Genomic DNA, 20,082 nt, shown 5'->3' with positions numbered 1-20,082 from the left:
AGTACCAAATAACCTTCCTGGGATTGCAGCCAATGGAACAAATTTTCTCTGGCTTGGCAAACGAGAGTCATTCAGCAAAAGGGAAGAAGAGAGCAGGTGAAAGAAAGGGAGGTCTGGTTTTGTGGCTGTTTTGCACTGCAACTGCGAGTGTGAAAAATCTGGAATATCCCATTTGCACTCTGCTGGGTTGTACGAACAATGATCTCATTGCCACCCAGCTGCCTCCCTTCAGCCCATTACTTGGAGCAAATTGCATGCTGCTTCAACATTTGACCTTGGAAGCATTTTTAAGAGGTAGGAATGAAAATCCATTAGATCTGAAAAATGTGGGGGTAATTATTTTTAAGAGGGTTTGTAGAAAATAAAAATAAAAAACAGTATAGGAAATAGCCTTCTAAACAACACAAATACTTTCTAACCACCCAGTGGTAATAAACAATCATTAGGAGGTCAGCTATAATTTGAAGCATGTTTACAGAAGATCAACGTTCAAGTTCTTAAACCTTTAATGAATCAAAATCACCGACGGTAGACTTCAACAGATTTGTGCCCTCCCAAGTGGGGGGGCTTAAAACCAAAGTGGAGATCCCAGCAGAAAAGATAGGTGGGATTCTGCTTATGATAGCAGACTGTTCTTGGGCCTTGGAACCAGCTTCTACTTTGAGCCCCTCAAAAACGGGCTACAGAAGGTATGCCAAACCTCTAGAATAGCGTGAGAGGTACTGAGGGAGGCTGCAGGAGGAAAGGGACAAAACTGATTCTGTAGCCCACATGCTGCAAGTTTATTTGTTTTTCAAAATAACTACAGTGGTACCTCAGGTTACATACACTTCAGGTTACAGACTCCGTTAACCCAGAAAAAGTACCTCGGGTTAAGAACTTTGCTTAATGGGGGGTGCAGGGGCAGGGGGCTGCCCCAGGTTCCATCATGGAGGGGGGGTGTCAAAAAGGAACAATTACTGCCCTACTAGGGCGGTTCATAAAAAAACTTTTTTTTGAAAATGCCTGCTTCAAAGGTCTTACAACACTAGGGATTATATAGCTATACAGTGTTACCTCAGGTTACATACGCTTCAGGTTACATATGCTTCAGGTTACAGACTCCACTAACCCAGAAAAAGTACCTCGGGTTAAGAACTTTGCTTCAGGATGGGAACAGAAATTATGCTCCGGCAGTGCGGCAGCAGCAGGAGGCCCCATTAGCTAAAGTGGTGCTTCAGGTTAAGAACAGTTTCAGGTTAAGAACAGACCTCCGGAATGAATTAAGTACTTAACCCGAGGTACCACTGTATTCTAATTAAGACTGAGCTTTTCAAAATGGACGACCATTGAGGGAAGGATCGGTCTTCTAGGACAGCAATTTTTTCAATTATGAGCAGTGGGAGGAACATGGACATATGTAGACTGTATCTAGCATTCCATGCCTTTGGAAGGGGCAGGATCTGCACAGCATTAATCCTCCCTTCTCTTTGACCACAGATATATCAGGGATGGGAAACCTGTAGCTTTCCAGATGTGGTTCTTCAACATCCATCAACATCACCAATGGTCAGGGATGGTGGGAGCCAAGGTCGGTCCAGTTGTTAGGCAGAATGAGTAGGGGGCATCCCTCTACCATCTCTCCTGAATCATTCTAAGTTGGATGCCCTGATTCTGCAAAGCCAGTTGCCATTAGCTGCAGCAGAATATGCTATCCCATCCCCGGTCTTCAAGTATGACTTCACCGCCAGTCAAAACGGATTCTACCCATGGAATGGGATGGCACCATATTTCCATTTTGCCTATGGGGACTTTAGTCCAACCACATCTGGTTCCCAATGGCTAAAACAGGCAGTGATATCATTCCAAGAAAGGAAATAAATAAACACTTAAATTTCCAGGCAAGACATTCTCCTTTGGGCTGGAGTGGTTGTTGTTTTTTAATTGAAATTCACCACAGCTCACTGACGGTGCAATTCCCAGATAAATCTAACTTACAGCTGCTGCCTTTTTCCCCTTCCCAAAGCTCTCAGGAGTAATGTTTCATGCTGGATATGTTGGCATCTGATGAGGACTTTGGGGCAAAAGGGTACCATTTTTTCCCCAGAACTTCCCATTGGAGCAATGCTACATCATCATATAGGGTGTCTTTAGAGACTAAGGTTGGGGAACAGCAGTTGCCAAATGGAGAATTCTGGCTGTGGATACCTATAACAGCCAATTTTAACCCCCATCCTAAGATTCACAAGAACCTAGAAAGTATCATTTCGAAGAACAGCATTGATTACGTAATACAGTCCTACCTTGGTCTTTGAACAGCTTAGTTCATGTCGCAAACCCAGAAGGAGGTATTTCAGTTTGCGAACTTTGCCTCAGAAGCTGAACGCTCCTGCAGCCAATCAAAAGCCGCGCCTTGGTTTCCGAACTTTTTGGAAGTCAGACAGACTTCCAGAAAACATTCTGTCAAAAACCAAGGTACAACTGTACAGTAATCAAAATTGTGATGGGCAATCTTGGGACATCCATTCTGATACTTTTCAAAGAGACTTTAATGATTGGCATATTCAATAAAAGCAACAACCAGCTTTTAGAATTAAATCACTGGTGAACTTTGCTTTCCATCAAATATCTATTGCTTTGTATTTTACTTTCAATTAAGCCTGCCATTTGAATCAACGCTGGAATAAAGTGTTAATTGTATGGAATGTCTTTGATTTAGCAGATGTTCGGTCAGTTGTAAAATCTGATATTAATTGCTTCTAAAAGAGAGTCCACTGAAAGCAATAAGGACAAAACAGATACTGTTGTGCCGTATTCCTAAATATTAGAGCACAGTTTTATTCTCAATGCATTCTTCTATTCAGAAGACAAAAGACTCATTTCCTATATTAATACAAACCATAGCTATGCACTCTCATGATTTAAAGATATAATTCTTCTTTTACAATTGCACATGTCCACACAAAAAACCCGCTGAAGTGAATGTTATTTAAATAGAAAGAGGATAATTGTATGATGCAACGCAAGTAAGAAATTAGGAGAATACCCTCTTTCCATAAGAATTTGGTCACGCGCATTCCTAATTCCTGTTCAGGACTCCTTGATAGTTAGACCTCATTTAAACTACAGTGGTACCTCGGGTTACATACGCTTCAGGTTACAGACTCCACTAGCCCAGAAATAGTGCTTCAGGTTAAGAACTTTGCTTCAGGATAAGAAGAGAAATCAGGCTCCGGCGGCGCGGCAGCAGCAGGAGGCCCATTAATTAAAGTGGTGCTTCAGGTTAAGAATAGTTTCAGGTTAAGAATGGACCTCCGGAACGAATTAAGTACTTAACCCGAGGTACTACTGTATACATTTAAAACAGTATCATGCCCCTTTAAACAGCTGTGGCCTCCCCCCAAGAACCCTGGGAAACGTAGTTTGTTAAGGATGCTGAGAGTTGTTGGCAGTGGCGTAGCGTGGGTTGTCAGCACCCGGGGCAAGGCAAGTAATTTGCACCCCCTAACCCGTGGATTTGCGCCCCCTAACCCTAACCCCCAGATGTTGCGCCTGGTGCGGCCAGCCCCCCCGACCCCCCACGCTACGCCACTGGTTGTTGGGAGGACCCCAGCAGACAAATTATGTTGGAGAATGCTAATTTCAAGTGCACCACCAAATTTCTATTCAAATTCAAGTTCAGAGTGGAAAACATTAAAAAAAACAAACACCTATTTAGCTCACCAGTTTCTCTAGATTATTTTGCATCTAGGCTGTTTTCCTAGCCTAATTTCTCCTCGAGGGCTCAATGAATGTTAAATTCAATTCATACGCTGCATTAGTTGTGCAATTACTTTCCTTTCCTTGCTTAAAAACACGCAAACAATTATTATTATTATTATTATTATTATTATTATTATTATTATTATTATTAGGTTAACACCACATTTCACTTGGGGGGAGTTATCTTGAAGGGATCTTCACTAAAAGGTACAGGACTCCAGGAGATGATGTTTGAGAACAATTGGTGACCATAAGGGCTTAGGAAACTGTTCCCTGGCTTAGTATAGTCTACACCCGGGGTCGGCGTCGGAGGATAGGCCAGTGCATGTGCTAACGCGCACTCTTCTGGGTTGGAGGAGCGCCCGTGCGCATGCGCACACACTATTTCCGGCGCTCCTCCGACCTGGATTTGCGCCGCATAGCTGTCAACCTTCCCTTTTTTTGACGGGAAATTCCCTTATTCCAGCGCTGCTTCCCGCTGCTATCCCAGATTGTTAGATACCCCATAGACTGCCCCTGGGACAGGTGAGGCTGCTGATCCCTTATTTTCGAGGCTGCTGATCCCTTATTTTCAAATCTGAAAGTTGACAGCTATGGTGCGCCGGAAATAGCGTGTGTGCATGCGCACAGGCACACCTCCATCCCGCACACGAGCGCACATGCTATTTCCAGCGCACATCCAGGTTGGAGGAGCACCCATGCGCATGTGCACAGGCACCATCAACCCAGAAGTCGGTCCCTGCACCGCACTGGTAAGCGGGGGCAGCAGGGGTCCCCATGGGCTGGTTAGATGAGCCCAGTGGGCCACTACTGGCCCATAAGCCTTAGGTTGCCGACCCCTGGTCTACACTAATTGGCAGTGGAGTGCCAGGGCTTCAGAGAAGGCACATCTCCAAGCCTACCTGGAGATGCTGGGAATTGAAAGCTATCAAGTGCACGGCACATGGAATTGTGTCTTCCTGTTGCATGAAGAATCGGGTATACAGTGGTACCTCGGGTTAAGTACTTAATTCATTCCATAGGTCCATTTTTAACCTGAAACTGTTCTTAACCTGAAGCACCACTTTAGCTAATGGGGCCTCCTGCTGCTGCCGCACGATTTCTGTTCTCATCCTGAAGCAAAGTTCTTAACCCGAGGTAATATTTCTGGGTTAGCGGAGTCTGTAACCTGAAGCGTATGTAACCTGAGGTACCACTGTACACAGATGGATACAAGTTTCCAGGGCTGGCCTAAGACAATTTGCTGCCTGAAACAAGTCCGCCCTCCGCCCTCCGCCCTCCATGGTACACAGTGCCCAAGGCTGGTCAAATTATTGTGGCACCTGAGGCAGAAAATCCTGTGGGCAGTCTTCACCTTCTCTGGCAGGGAGCACATTAACAATTTGCTGCCCTTTCTTGACAGATAAGATCAGCTGCTTGAGTTGGCCTTCTCATTCTGTCCAGTGACAGGACTGGCCCTGAGTATTTATAATATGAACTTTCAGAGTGTGGTCCAAGATTTTTCTCCTGCTCTGCTGAACCAGAAGCAAACTTTTTTTTTGAGACGGATGCCTAAATTGGAACTGTGGGCCCTGCAAATTAGGTGAGTACAAATAACCTTCACCCCCCAACGTGAATTTTTGACTTCAAAATAAGCCCGTTCCATATTGTGGGTTTTGGAAAAAATTGAATTTCCCTGTAGTAAGCTTAAACAAACACTTTCTTCTGCTGAAGCAAGGAATGACGCATTAAATGAGCTGGAAAGTTTTCTTTTTCTTTTACTGTCAAAACAATTTCCAACCTTAGACTAAAGGAGCTGGATGTAAATAAGCCGGCGGGTGGGGGTGGGGGGTTGTGGAGCACAGCTATAGAGAACATACCGTATGCAAATATCAGGCACAACAAAGACGCTGATTTTTTTCTTACGTCTGAGACTATCTCAGGGGATGTGCCGGCATAATGCACTGCGCAGCATGATGCCTGTTTAAGTAACCTCATGCATTAATGAGTCCTACTTTGCAAAACCTTAATGAATTGTAAGCTGGTTTTTTAATTGTGGACAAAACGCACGAGTGCAGGCTCCCCCCCTTTGTTCTTTTTAAAGGTCTCTCGATTATGAGATTAACTTTTTTTGTAACCGTGTGATTATTCTGAATCTATTGTTGATGTGGACGTGGGGCAGTGTGAACGGCCAATATAACCTGCCCCTTTCATTTAAGAAAAAGAATCAATACTTGGACCAGTGGAAGTGGTCTGGTGCGTTAAGTGGGGATTTTGCAGGATCTGCTCTGATCCTCAACACAGTAGATCTCTCCATTCCAAGGACAATGTTACTATAAAATTAACTTACCATATGATTTTTATTCAGGTACGGTCCTTTCATTAGAAATGGCCTGTTACTGCCCAGGATAGATTTAATGCTTGACCTGCAGACTTTTCTCTGTCTGCTTCAATCAAATCTAACTCAAGAGTTGGTGTAGCAGAATGACTGAGTATGACCTGTGAGCCAGGAGGAAATCCCTGGGACTCATCCCGTCTTATGGCTGAGACAGACATAATAGGGGGAGCTTATCTCTTCACCTGATCCATTCCTATATAAAATTGTTTGTGTGTGTTGTATGCGTCTGATTTTTACTTAGAACTTTCAGCTCAAATTTGAGGGTCTGAGGGCTTCTAAGGTTTTGCTGAAAATGTCCATTGGACTTGTCTTTTGTACAATTGTCAACTGTGCCAAATTTGGGCAAAAACAATACTCCTCAAAGTCTCAGCATTTGAGATTCTTAAATTAATAAAGGTAAAGGGACCCCTGACCATTAGGTCCAGTCATGGACGACTCTGGGGTTGTGGCGCTCATCTCGCTTTACTGGCCGAGGGAGCCAGTGTACAGCTTCTGGATCACGTGGCCAGCATGACTAAGCCGCTTCTGGCGAACCAGAGCAGCACACAGAAACGCCGTTTACCTTCCCGCCGGAGCGGTACCTATTTATCTACTTGCACTTTGATGTGCTTTCGAACTGCTAGGTTGGCAGGAGCAGGGACCGAGCAACGGGAGCTCACCCCATAGCGGGGATTGAACCACAGCCCTTCTGATTGGCAAGTCCTCGGCTCTGTGGTTTAACCCATAGTGCCACCCGCATCCCTCTTAAATTAATATAGAAGCCTAAAAGGCTGCATTTGTGCTTGAGATTTTCCACACCTGTTCCCAGAGTTTGGAAGCAATGTCAGCACCTGGCATTGCTACTTCACTAAAAAATACAGACTTAGATGCTACCGAGCATTTTGGTGGCTGGCATAAATATCATCACATGAAGCCAAGGATGATGAGTTGTTCGACTCTTATATTAACTGCTTAGGGTGAAAAACATTGCCTGCCATCTGCTGCATCTCTCAAGTTCCATTCTAATGCAAACAAGACTTGAGAAATTTGATTGGTAGATAAAAATTGGGAGATGTGATTTTAATCAGCATAAAAAAAGCTCCCACCTGTACGGCTTATCAAGTCTAGAAGGGGTTCATTGCCATTATGGGACCTGCACTGCCATTATTACAAAACATGCACAGATAACCTCAATTTAGGAAAGTAATTTTGTTCAGATCAAAGAAGCCCATTTAAAGATACCCTTAAAATTGCTGAAAACACTGCTTTAGTGCATTTTAACAACTGGAAATTTAATAGGATTTTAAGAAGGAATGGAGGACTGATTAAACAACACGGGATAGCTGAGAACAGCAGAAAATTTCAATTTAAGGTTTGGCTACCTTGGAATGCATTCAGTTAGCCAACACTTTGAATTTTCACCATAAATTTAGAAAGCTTGTAAGGCACTGCTCATGTTCCTCCCTCTCTCACTTGTAGTCTGTATTGCACTGGGAGCAAACACTTTTTGTACCTATTGGAATTTTCTTGGTTATTTGTGTAGAGCCATGGGAGTCAGCAGGGCAGTCATGAATCATGGGTCAGCTGCTTCATGTAGCAACAAAATGACACATTATTTTCCACTGGCAATAAAGGGGGGAGCCAGTGCTATTGCGAGCACCTCCCCATTTGGCGAAACCATTTGGCAATGAAATGTTTCCCCACTGAAGTCCGTGAGACATCCTTCACTTACACCCAAGCGTCTGTGGACAGTCAGTGCCTTCAGGTAGACTCCAAAATGACCCATTGGTTATTTGTCTGGAGTGAAAAAGTGTTCCATTTCCTCTTTTGTTTTGCAATCACTGAACAAAAGCAGTGCATGATATAGAGCAAACTTACCATTGTTGTGCATAGGTCAAGGGCAAATGGATTTGTGGCTATGGACTATTTAGCGATGAAGTCAACATTACTTTTGTGTGGCTGATATACCCTGCTATTTGTTTGTTTTTTTTAATAAAAAAACCATGTTAGACTCTAACCACAAGAGAGTGGAAAGCATTTATTACTTAAAAATTGGAAGAGAAATGACAATATCTACTTTGAGTTCAATTCGCTGCCTGCAAAAGTTCAAGGAAACTCTCAGATCGTCTATAAGAACATCAGCGCCACAATGCAAGCATTACTTTTATTCAACTTGTAGACAACTGGACGATTCCGCTTGAAACTTCAAGTACGTCCAGGCTCACATGAGAATTTACTCCATTGGTTAATTAAATATGGTTAGGACATGATGCTTTTGAATTCTGGTGCTGGAGGAGACTCTTGAGAGTCCCATGGACTGCAAGAAGATCAAACCTCTCCATTCTGAAGGAAATCAGCCCTGAGTGCTCACTGGAAGGACAGATCCTGAAGCTGAGACTCCAATACTTTGGCCACCTCATGAGAAGAGAAGACTCCCTGGAAAAGACCCTGATGTTGGGAAAGATGGAGGGCACAAGGAGAAGGGGACGACAGAGGACGAGATGGTTGGATAGTGTTCTCGAAGCTACCAGCATGAGTTTGACCAAACTGCGGGAGGCAGTGGAAGACAGGAGTGCCTGGTCCATGGGGTCACGAAGAGCAGGACATGACTAAACGACTAAACAACAACTGGACATGATGTGAGTCCTATTTCTTTCAAGGGGATGTTGGCCAACCCTCCTAAAATTCCCTGGAGTTCTACATACTGTGTCAAATACAGAAATGAATTTTGAAATGATTCTGCCATCAAAGTTCTCAGCTCCAAATCATAGGAGCGAGTGCTGTACATTTTCCCACAAAGCAGATAATTCAGGTGCAATTTTGTGTCTTCACTGATGTGCAGATGCAAATGGTGCATTTTGTAGCTTAACTATATGACTTGCAGGTGCAGTCCCACGGAAAGGCTTGCCAACTTTTTAAAAATTCATTTGCACTGAAAGAGAACATTGGTCATAAAATATTATCTTCACAGCAGTTCTGGAAATTGGATACCAAATACAGATTAAAACCAAGGTCAGAACTGTTAGCTCTTCTATCACACACCACAGCCACCAGATTGCAATACAGAGATTTCCCCTTTCTTTTCAATTGGGAAATTGTACTGCAGCTTGTTCCACCTGTCCTTCTACAGCTCTGTTAACTGCCCCCTCTTCTCCCTCCCTCTGCCATTGTGCACCTGAAGTCTCAATCATTCATGTCGTCACTGAAGTTTATAACTACTTGGCTTGGAATACTAATTTCCCCAACTCATGCTGCTTCACTCTCAAGGGGAACGCTCAGGAGAGGGAAGAGTGAATCTCTAGATCAGGATAAAAAGAGATCCGGGGGTCCCAAGCCCTATTAGTCATATGCACAGAAGTTATTTAAAGTTAAGCCCCCACCCGCAGGGATTGGGAACATGTGGCCCTCCAGATGTTGTTTGACTCCAACCCCCAGCATCCTCAGTCAATAGGACCAGTTGTCATGGATGATGGGTGTTGGAGTTCAACAACATCTGGAGAGCCACAGTTTACCCATTCTCAGAAACTGGTTGCTGTGAACTACATGATGAGATCAGCCAACGAAGTAGCCTCACTATTTTGGGGCAATACTATTTCTTTACATTGGTTGTTCCCCACGAAGATTTTTTTATATACAGTGGTACCTTGGGTTACATATGCTTCAGGTTACATACGCTTCAGGTTACAGACTCTGCTAACCCAGAAATAGTGCTTCAGGTTAAGAACAGAAATTGTGCTCCAGCGGCGCGGCAGCAGCAGGAGGCCCCATTAGCTAAAGTGGTGCTTCAGGTTAAGTACGGACCTCCGGGACAAATTAAGTACTTAACCCGAGGTACCACTGTAGAACCAAAGAAACAAAACACCTCTTTGATATCTGTTTGGGTGTGTGTGCTGAAGATATGAGCATCTCTCTGCCATGATGGGTACTGGGAACTACATTTCCCACAATGCAATAGGATAAAGCAGATTTTGTGGTGCCATCTATGGTGGCATGCACCATAATTTTGAGCCATGGAGGTACTTTTAGAGAACAGTCACTTTCACCTTTCATGTTTGCTGAGAGAGCTCATAATTACTGAGCCACTTCTGAGTTTAACAGAGTTGAGTACGCTCATTGTTTGTATATATGAGAAAGGTTTTTAATTATAAAGCAATAAAGTGATACAAGGGACGCGGGTGGTGCTGTGGGTTAAACCACAGAGCCTAGGGCTTGCCGATCAGAAGGTCAGCAGTTCGAATCCCCGCGATGGGGTGAGCTCCCGTTGCTCTGTCCCTGCTCCTGCCAACCTAGCAGTTCGAAAGCACGTCAAAGTGAAAGTAGATAAATAGGTACAGCTCCGGCGGGAAGGTAAACGGCGTTTCCATGCACTGCTCTGGTTTGCCAGAAGCGGCTTAGTCATGCTGGCCACATGACCGGAAGCTGTACGCCGGCTCTCTTGGTCATAAAGCGAGATGAGCGCCGCAACCCCAGAGTCGGCCACGACTGAACCTAATGGTCAGGGGTCATTTTACCTTTACCTAAAGTGATACAAAAAAGGGAGGGAGAACAAAACACACAGCTGTGTAAAGGGGGGGGGGACAAGAATATACAGTGGTACCTCGGGTTACAGACGCCTCAGGTTACAGACTCCGCTAACCCAGAAATAGTGCTTCAGGTTAAGAACTTTGCTTCAGGATAAGAACAGAAATCGTGCTCCAGTGGCGCGGCGGCACCAGGAGGCCCCATTAGCTAAAGTGGTGCTTCAGGTTAAGAACAGTTTCAGGTTAAGATCAGACCTCCGGAACGAAATAAGTTCTTAACCCAAGGTACCACTGTATACAAAAGTACCCTAACCCATACATTCCTTTAGAGATTTGATATTATTATCCTAATACTAATGTACCCTACTACATTTTGTATAAATTCGTTCCAAATATTGTCATATTTAAACAAGCAGAGCCTTGGTCTGTAAGCAGTCCGTTTGTAGGTTGCAAATGTTATCATATTATCAATCCACTGATTAAAGGAGATCATGTCTTTACGGAGTATGCTCATTGTTATGACTGTTAAAAATTATAGAAGATGGAGAAAGGGGGAAGAATCAAACATCTGGAGGATGCCAGGCTCCTCAGCCCTGCATTATGTCTGCTACAGCTAAGAGATAGTGTCTTGCCTATGGGCCACCTAATGAGTTTGTGGCTGAAGCAAGTCCTGAACCCTTTCCTGCTCGGCCACATGCCGCAGTAAGTGAGGATGAATGATACCATTCAAAGAGCCTTCACCGACAGTGTAAAATACACGCAACACCGAAGACGTTATGAAACGCTGTGTTTTCGAGATGTTTCCCCCTCATATTTATTTGCTCTGCTATTTGCTCTGTCCAGCATTATTTTTATTACTTGTTTCCGACTGTATACTCAGCCTGCTGTGCCCTTCCAAAAAATACAAATTATCTCCGCCGCAGCCACAAAGAGACCTTCAGCAAAGGGCCGGATTTTGACGGCATGAAAGAAACATATGTCGAAAATGGACTCTCAAGAGCGATTGTGCCAATGGAAGCAAAGTAATGGAAACGTACAGCCAGTCCTAAGCGCATAATGTGGAACTACAACTGTAGCCAAGTGAACTGGCTTCCAAGTAATTCATTTACATGCTAGCATGCATGCTGGACACCCTGTGTTTAATTTCTCCATTTCAGCCTCAGCTGATGCCACAGGAGTTCTGGGGTCTGGGGATCAGAGGATATTTCTATTATCATGTAGATAAGGCTTCTTTCTGATCCAACCTTGTTTACAGGGCTAATTTTGCTACTGTTACTTCCTCCATCCTATGGGAAAAGTTGCTAGTGGCTTGTTTGTCCTCCCTAAATCCTTTGGGTGAGTTTCAGCTTCAGGATAGATTAAGGAACAGCTAATAATGCAAAGTGTGTTTAATCGAGTTCAAACAACAGCACTAATAGAAATACTATAAGCTTTTGTTTTAACAAAATCAATTTTCACAGTCTTTATCAAGGGTTCACAAGGCTTACTGAGTGAGTCTCCAGTGCACCAAGAGTTTGTCTTGGTAAGAAATATGGTTGATTGACACTCAAGTCCTGTGCATTCAGCAGCGTAGCGACCACTTCCAGCACCTGGGGTGGAGCTTTTTTTTTTTTTTTTAAGAAAGTTGTTTTTAGGAGATTAGCCAAAGTTAATGAGCTTTTGGGGGAAACATAACCAAAACTTCTTTAGCTGCCATTTTGAGGGACTGACAGCGGCTCCAACGCCCTGCAGCTCCCTTGACACCCAGCAACCCCACCCACCCCAAAAAGGCACCCAGGACCTACATAAAAGTTTTGCATCCACATAATTAAGGTACTAGCCTAGCAAAAGCACTCCTGATTAAGTCCCACTGATCTCAAAGTATACATACAAAGTATACATACAAGCATAACATACATACATACAAGCATACATACAAGCTACCCTCTCCATCTCCAAGCAGGAAACTCTGAAAGTGGATTGTAATAATAATAATAATAATAATAATAATAATAATAATAATAATAATAATATAATGTATTATTTATTCCCTGACCATCTGGCTGGGCTTCCCCAGGCACTCTGGGCGGCTTCCAACAAAATATTAAAATACAATAATCTATTAAACATTAAAAGCTTCCCTAAACAGGGCTGCCTTCAGATGTCTTCTAAAAGTCTGGTAGTTGTTGTTCTCTTTGACATCTGATGGGAGGGCGTTCTACAGGGCGGGTGCCACTACCGTGAAGGCCCTCTGCCTGGTTCCCTGTAACTTGGCTTCTCGCAGCGAGGGAACCACCAGAAGGCCCTTGGAGCTGGACCTCAGTGTCTGGGCAGAACGATGGGGGTGGAGACGCTCCTTCAGGTATACTGGACCGAGGCCATTTAGGGCTTTAAAGGTCAGCACCAACACTTTGAATTGTGCTCGGAAACGTACTGGGAAACGTAACCATGTGTAGCTGAACCCAGAGTTCCTTATTATTAGGAGGCATTTAACTGTGGCCCCTACCTGGGTACAATGAATGCCTGAATGTCTGAATAGGACTCATGCTTTGTAGTATATGCATGATGTATTTGCAACCACAATCAAAGTGGGGTGGATGGATTGCAAGGCATGTTTGTGCACCCTCCAACATTTCTCCAATGAAAACAGGGATAAATAATATCCCCAGCTACCCTGGGCGGCTTACAATATATTTATAAATACATCATAAAACATTAAATGTTTAAAAACTTCCCTATACAGGGCTGCCTTTGAATGTCTCCTAAAGGTTGTATAGTTACTTATCTCCTTGGCTCGGGGGTCGCATATCTCCATACCTTCCAACATTTCTCCGATGAAAATAGGGACGTCCTAAGGAAAAATGGGGCATTCAGGGATCAAATCAAAAACTGGAACAGCTTCTGTAAATCTGGGACCATTCCTGGAAAACAGGGACACTTGGAGTGTCTGTATTTGCTTAGAGTTTGTCAATCTAGGAGAAATCAGATTCTTCAAGTACTGAACGCAGTCAATGGAAAAAATGAAAAGATACTTCATTTTTTCATTTTTCTGTGTTTAGTAGTTGAAGAAGTTTATTTGGGGGGGAGGCGTTACTGGTTTGTGTGGGATTTTTGTCATTGTTTTTATTATGTATTTTGTGTTTTCATCTTGCATTTTTATGTTGTGAACCGCCCTGAGTTCTAGGGATGAATGTATACACATTTGAAGAAGGAGAAGGAGAAAGAAAAATGAAGAAGAAGAAGAAGAAGAAGAAGAAGAAGAAGAAGAGGAGGAGGAGGAGGAGGAGGAGGAGGAGGAGGAGGAGGTTGGCTTGGGGAGGACTCCTGTTTGAGAATCAGCATCATTTAGAGTCAACAGTGCTAAGCTAGATGTCTGATTTGGTATAAGGCCAAGAGCCTGGATTAGTGTAAAGCTGTTTCCTATCTCCCAGCGTGGTGTAGTGGTTAAGAGTGGTAGTCTCGTAATCTGGTGAACCGGGTTCGCATCTCCGCTCCTCCACATGCAGCTGCTGGGTGACCTTGGGCCAGTCACACTTCTCTGAAGTCTCTCAGCCCCACTCACCTCACAGAGTGTTTCTTGTGGGGGAGGAAAGGAAAGGAGAATGTTAGGCGCTTCGAGACTCCTGAAGGGGAGTGAAAGGCGGGATATCAAATCCAAACTCTATGATCAACAGTGATATTTAAATAGGCAGAAACCCAGGCTTTATAAATATGGGGCTATGTTGTATATATCTTTTCATTGTGCAAGATTAATCGGCTTCTTAAATTAAAAACAATAGGTATTCTTAAGTCAGCATGAATGCTCATGAGAAACTAGTCTTCTAATTAAAGAAGAAGAAAATTGGCGCTTCATGTTCCAGGAATTGTTCTGCAGTATCACAGCTGAATATGAGCACTTTTAGTTAAATTTTTTTTTTACCCATTTGATGTATTTTAATACACGCTGGAACATTTGGAAGGACTTTCAGCAATTACACAAAATGTACTGCCTTATAACCAAATCAATTTCTAAAATCCTCATTTAATATATATTTATGTCTGTATAATCTAAAGTGCTAATCTTTGAACTGCCATCAAGTGCATGAGATTTCTACACATCACTCTTTAAATACACTCATTCTAAATAGTTGTTTGTCTTATTTAACACCACATTAAATGAATTCTAATACTTGTTTATCAAAGAAACATGCCTGGTGCTTGTAGAAATTTCTATCTTTTTAAAAAATGTACCACATTTCGAATGAATATATTTGGCCATTTTAACCATCCCTCCAATGTTAGAGACTTTAATCATCCACATTTTCAACTGACGTGTCTCATTATCTCTCCATTTAGTAATTGTGAGAATATTTGCTATAGTTAACAGGTTCCAGACTAACTTATGGTGTTCGATATGCCCTGAACTGTATGCTCAGTTTCCTACAGTAGTTCAATGGCATCCCTCTCTACCCCCCCCCCCATGTACATTGATTAAAAACAGCAAGCAACCCCGATTGTGGGCATAATATTCAGATTTCAGATTGGGAAAACGTATGGAAAACAGATTTGAAATTCACGGCATGTTGTACACTGAAAGAAAATTATATAAAAATGATGTATGTAACTCTTAGTAAATTTGCAAAAGTGTATAAAACAAATACAAATACCTGCTGGAAATGTAAAGAAAAAGAAGCAGGGGTGGAGGAACGGGGTGGGGTGGTCCGCCCTGGGTGTCATCACTGAGAGGGGTGACATTCGGCACACAGCCCACCCTTGACTCTCAAGCCTATCCTGAGCCGTGACCTTTCCCCCTTCATTTTGACAGCTCGGGGGAGGCTTGGGAGTCACGGGTGTGTGGTGCGCCATTGCCCACCGCTCCTGGGCTACTTTCTGGGGTGGGAAGCCTCCCTCGAGTTGTCAAAAGGAAGAGGGAAGTGAGGAAGTGTGCTGGTCCCGGGGGGAAGGTTACCGTTGGCGTAGTCAAAGTCCGGTCCTGGGTCACTAGCCTGGAAACAGTTCACAAGGAGCGGGGCGAGGTCCGAAGCTGGAAGCCGGGCGGGGACAGGAACATTGGAGGGTCAGGTCTGGGTCCGGGCAGGAACAGGTACTCAACAACGACGCTGCTCCCGCAACCTGGGACCGGGCTGACTGGCCTTTATCTCCTCTGAGGCCAGGGGCGGCCCCGGCCCCCAGAAGACCCGCCTCTCCTGGCCTTAAGGCGAGCACTCCTCCTGGGAGAAACCAGTTCCCTTCGCCTCTCTGCCCTGAGCCTCTGCAGTTCAGGAGAGGCCGAAGGGTTACTGGGCCCAGGGGGAGACTCACCTGTAGGCACTGAGTCCTCAACCACCTCTGGAGCCAGAGTGGATTCACCTGGTGCCTGCTCCTGAGGATCCGGCACAGGTGCAGGCGCTTCAGAATCAAGGCCCTTCCCCAGTTCAGCCGGCCCTGGAGGCAGGGACTCCTGTGCAGGCTGGGATTCCTCCGGTTCAGCCTCTGAATCGGATTCCCAGCCCATCACAGGAAGGCTGCAGGCAAAGCGGCGCAGCTCCCTCCCTCCTCCCAGGAAGCAGTCCGCCATGGGTGGCTCACTCCACCCCCCATGGGTGTCTCGCTCTGCCCTCCTGGGCGCCTCGCCCCCTGGGGTGCTCACCGTTGGCGGTGACCCCCTGGGATTCTCGCCCCGCCCCCATAGCCCTGTGGATATTTTCACCCCCTCCCATTGCAAGAATCTCCTGACAATGTTTTCAGAAAGGAGGGGGCGGAAACTGCTCTTTGCTTCTTCTGCTCCTTCCTGACTCTGAAGGAGTCTGAGTGTTATCTGTGTAGAGATAAGATGACTGCATAAGAAACTGCAACACTCATGCAGTCCAGAAGTCTCCTTTAGTCTTTAGTTTATTTTTAGTTTGCAGTACAGTGGTACCTCGGGTTAAGTACTTAATTCGTTCCGGAGGTCTGTTCTTAAACTGAAACTGTTCTTAACCTGAAGCACCACTTTAGCTAATAATGGGGCTTCCTGTTGCCGCTGCGGCGCCGGAGCACGATTTCTGTTCTCATCCTGAAGCAAAGTTCTTAACCCGAGGTACTATTTCTGGGTTAGCAGAGTCTGTAACCTGAAGCGTTCGTAACCTGAAACGTATGTAACCCGAGGTAGCACTGTAGCTGTAAGAGAATAAAGAAGTTATGCCTCAGAGCTTTCGTTCGTGTAGTTCATACTCTGCTGACTTTGGTGCTGAGTTTGGTGCTCACAGCTCAGTGTTGTGGGTCTGTTGCACTTCGACCTGCTCTCCCGCAGTGGAAAGTCTCTAGAAGTGCTTCCCAGTTTGCTTAGCCCAGTCGGGGCAGAAGAGGTTGAGCCCAGCCATTGGCACCGGATCAAAGGCGAAGCTGACAGGCCCCGACCCCAGGTGCACAGCATGTGTGCCGCTCCAGGTGCCAGAGCAGCCAGCTCCACCTCTGAAAAGAAGGTACCTTTTATCATATGTGGTGGTCATGTAAGGTAATACAGTGGTACCTCGGGTTACCAACACTTCAGGTTACAGGTGCTTCAGGTTACAGCCTCCGCTAACCCAGAAATAGTACCTCAGGTTAAGAACTTTGCTTCAGGATGAGAACAGAAATCGCGTGACGGCAGCGAGAGGCCCCATTAGCTAAAGTGGTCCCTCAGGTTAAGAACAGTTTCAGGTTAAGAACGGACCTCCGGAACAAATTAAGTTCTTAACCCGAGGTACCACTGTAAAGGCTTTCTGGGAAATGATATATAATGAACTGAAATAAATGTTTAAAAGAACCTTTGTAAAGAAACAAAACAACCAGAAGCCTTTCTATTAGAAATTATTGGTACTGATATTCCAAAGGAACAGAAAAGACTCTTTATGTATGCGACAACAGCAGCACGGATGCTACTAGCCCAGAGATGGAAAGAAGAAAGAGTCTCTACCGGAGAGGAATGGCAAACTGAGCTGTTAGACTGCGCTGAAATGGCAAAACTATGAAGCTATGGCTGTGAAATAATGTGCAGTTGGAAATGTTGACAATAGGACTCATGGAGGGGATTTGAGGGGAGTCTCGAGATTCCGAGACATCTCATTTTAGGGATATGTATTTGGTGTTGTGATGAATTTACATTTGTAAAATTAAAATGATTTCAAAAAGGAAGAAAAAAAGAAACAGCAAGCAACAACAACAACAAAAAGCAATCTTGCTGTGACTGTATGTGTGTTTGTCTCAAAATGTGTGTGTGCTTGTGTGAGTGTCTCCTGAGAAGGCACACTGAAGAGGAAGACTCCCTATTGCATGAAGATTTCACTTGAATAGTGGAAGAGTCAAGAGTCTTCTGTCAGCAGGGAGAGTTCTGTAGCTAGTGATTTAGAAGATTCACATCTACCTTTCTGATCCCCCCCTCCCCAGCTAAATTCAATCTTTTGTTTTTTTAAAAGGTTCTAAGCCACCGTTCATCCAAACAGATTCCAGGGCTGGGCACAAGAGTTCAAATACAATATAATAAAAACAACACAATATCCTTCATTTCAATGTAAGATGGAGAGGCAACTCATGGCAGAACTATGAAGCAAGAGAGAGACAATGACACCATTTGTTACAGTCATCCCAGACTAATTTGTGACCTACAGTGAACACCACTTAACCTCTGCAACCTTTGTGTTGTCGTTTTTTTAAAAAAGCTATTGTTTTCAGAAATAACCACAGTACTTTTGCATGGGAATGTACAGGGAAAAATTCCTGCACTCTTTTACAACAAAAGCCTGAGGGGACACACATCATTGCCACCATTGTATGAAACTCAAAACACAGGAAGTTGACCCTTTTATCACAGGAGGAAGAGGAGGAAGACGTTAACAACATAGACAACAGAGAAGGCAAAGCCGACTCCCGTTAGAGTAGATTCCAAAGTAGATTGGAAAGAAGTGGAAGGAAAGAAAGCAAATAATTACCAGAGCTATATGTTCACACTGCCACACCACAAAGGAAGAAAAATGAGCACCCTTATCGGAGATGGGGTTGATAGACTGGATGAGTGCTGCATTCGTTGTTAAATCTCTTAGTTCATTCTGTGTACCAAAGCATCAAGACAATATACAAAGCCCAAGGAAATGTCACGCATTTCCTTCCTCCTGTGTCAAAACATGTTGGAGTAAGGGAGAGGGAGAGAGGGAGGAAAACATGGAGGGAGATTTGCTCTTTAGAAAAGGCACCCTCTGTGTTGACAAAGAGGATTTGTGTCTCGGGGACACAAACTAGATGTGACACACTGTCACAGATGTCTTTCTTCCAATTTGCTTTTTTTAATTAACAGCAGCCTTGGAGACTGTAAGTAGGAGTGGAAGAATGGGGGCTGTTAGCATGTAGTGAAGGCACTGCTGAGATATTCTTTCTATGATGTTATGGGGCACTCTTTACATTTTCCTTCAAAGATGGAGAAGTAGCCTGGGGAAGAATGGTTTTGTCTGGAGAAATGGCCAGAAGGAGAGTGTTGAGCATTTTCCTCCACCTTTTCCTGCTCCTGGCTGTAGCCTCTTTTTTATTTGTTATTTCTTAAATAAAACTGGAGAAAGAGACTTGCAACTTGCATGTTAGTTTGAGCCATAGAACCAGTCCAATGTGGTGTAGTGGTTAGAGTGTTGGGACTTGGGAAATCAGGGTTCAAATCCCTTTCAAGCTCACTCAGGGCAAGTCACAGTACAGTGGTACCTGGGGTTACAGATGCTTCAGGTTACAGACTCTGCTAACCCAGAGATAGTACCTCGGGTTAAGAACTTTGCTTCAGGATGAGAACAGAAATTGCACGGCGGCGGTGCAGCGGCAGTGGGAGGCCCCATTAGCTAAAGTGGTACCTCCGGTTAAGAACAGTTTCAGGTTAAGGAAGGACCTCCAGAACGAATTAAATTCTTAACCCAAGGTACCACTGTATTTCAGCCAAACCTACCTCATGGGCGATGGATCTACAGTCATGGTTTATAACATTAAGGAAGGGTTAAGGAATGGTTTTCATAATGTAGATGGACACATTACGTCCCACTTTTTACATTCCAAATGCAGTATTAAAATGTGACACCACAGGGCTGCAGAGCAAGCAGGAACCAGCAGCAGGGAAGCAGCGTTTTGACGGACAAAACAAGGTAAGAAACGCTTTTAATCTACAAGTCTGCCCTGTGACGTTTTAGAACGATATATCTAATATCATTCTAATGACGTTAAACAGGCCAGTGTAGATCCAGCCAGGATTGTTGCAAGGATAAAATGAGGAACCCATGCAGGCCATATTAAGCTCCACGGAGGAAAGGTGGAATAGAAATGCAATTTAATACATAAATAAATATTAAATTGCATTTATATTCCAATAAATGTTGTTTCTCTCTATTATGCCAAGCGTCCCAAAAACATGTTGCTTGCTATGATTTTAGAAAAGTGTGGTTAATGCTAAAACAACCTATGCCTCGCCAACTGGGCACAGGCTAGGTATTGTAGCCTGCCTGCAACCAGAGAACCATC

General features: G+C 44.2%; 1 long non-coding RNA gene across 1 annotated transcript in view; it reads left to right on the top strand.

Annotated features, from left to right (window-relative positions):
* The first annotated feature begins 279 nt into the window (after positions 1-279).
* Positions 280-20,082, top strand: part of LOC310828464 — a 167,228-nt gene continuing 147,425 nt past the window's right edge. Inside the window, exon 1 of the long non-coding RNA XR_014556909.1 lies at positions 280-294. This is a non-coding gene — a long non-coding RNA (uncharacterized lncRNA). The remainder of the gene's footprint in view (positions 295-20,082) is intronic.

The sequence above is a fragment of the Podarcis gaigeae genome (genome assembly GCF_964106915.1).
Source record: "Podarcis gaigeae genome assembly, chromosome: 12".
Taxonomy (NCBI): Eukaryota; Metazoa; Chordata; class Lepidosauria; order Squamata; family Lacertidae; genus Podarcis; species Podarcis gaigeae.
The sequence above is the reverse complement of the archived record's forward strand: the minus strand, read 5'-3'. Positions and strand labels throughout refer to the sequence as shown.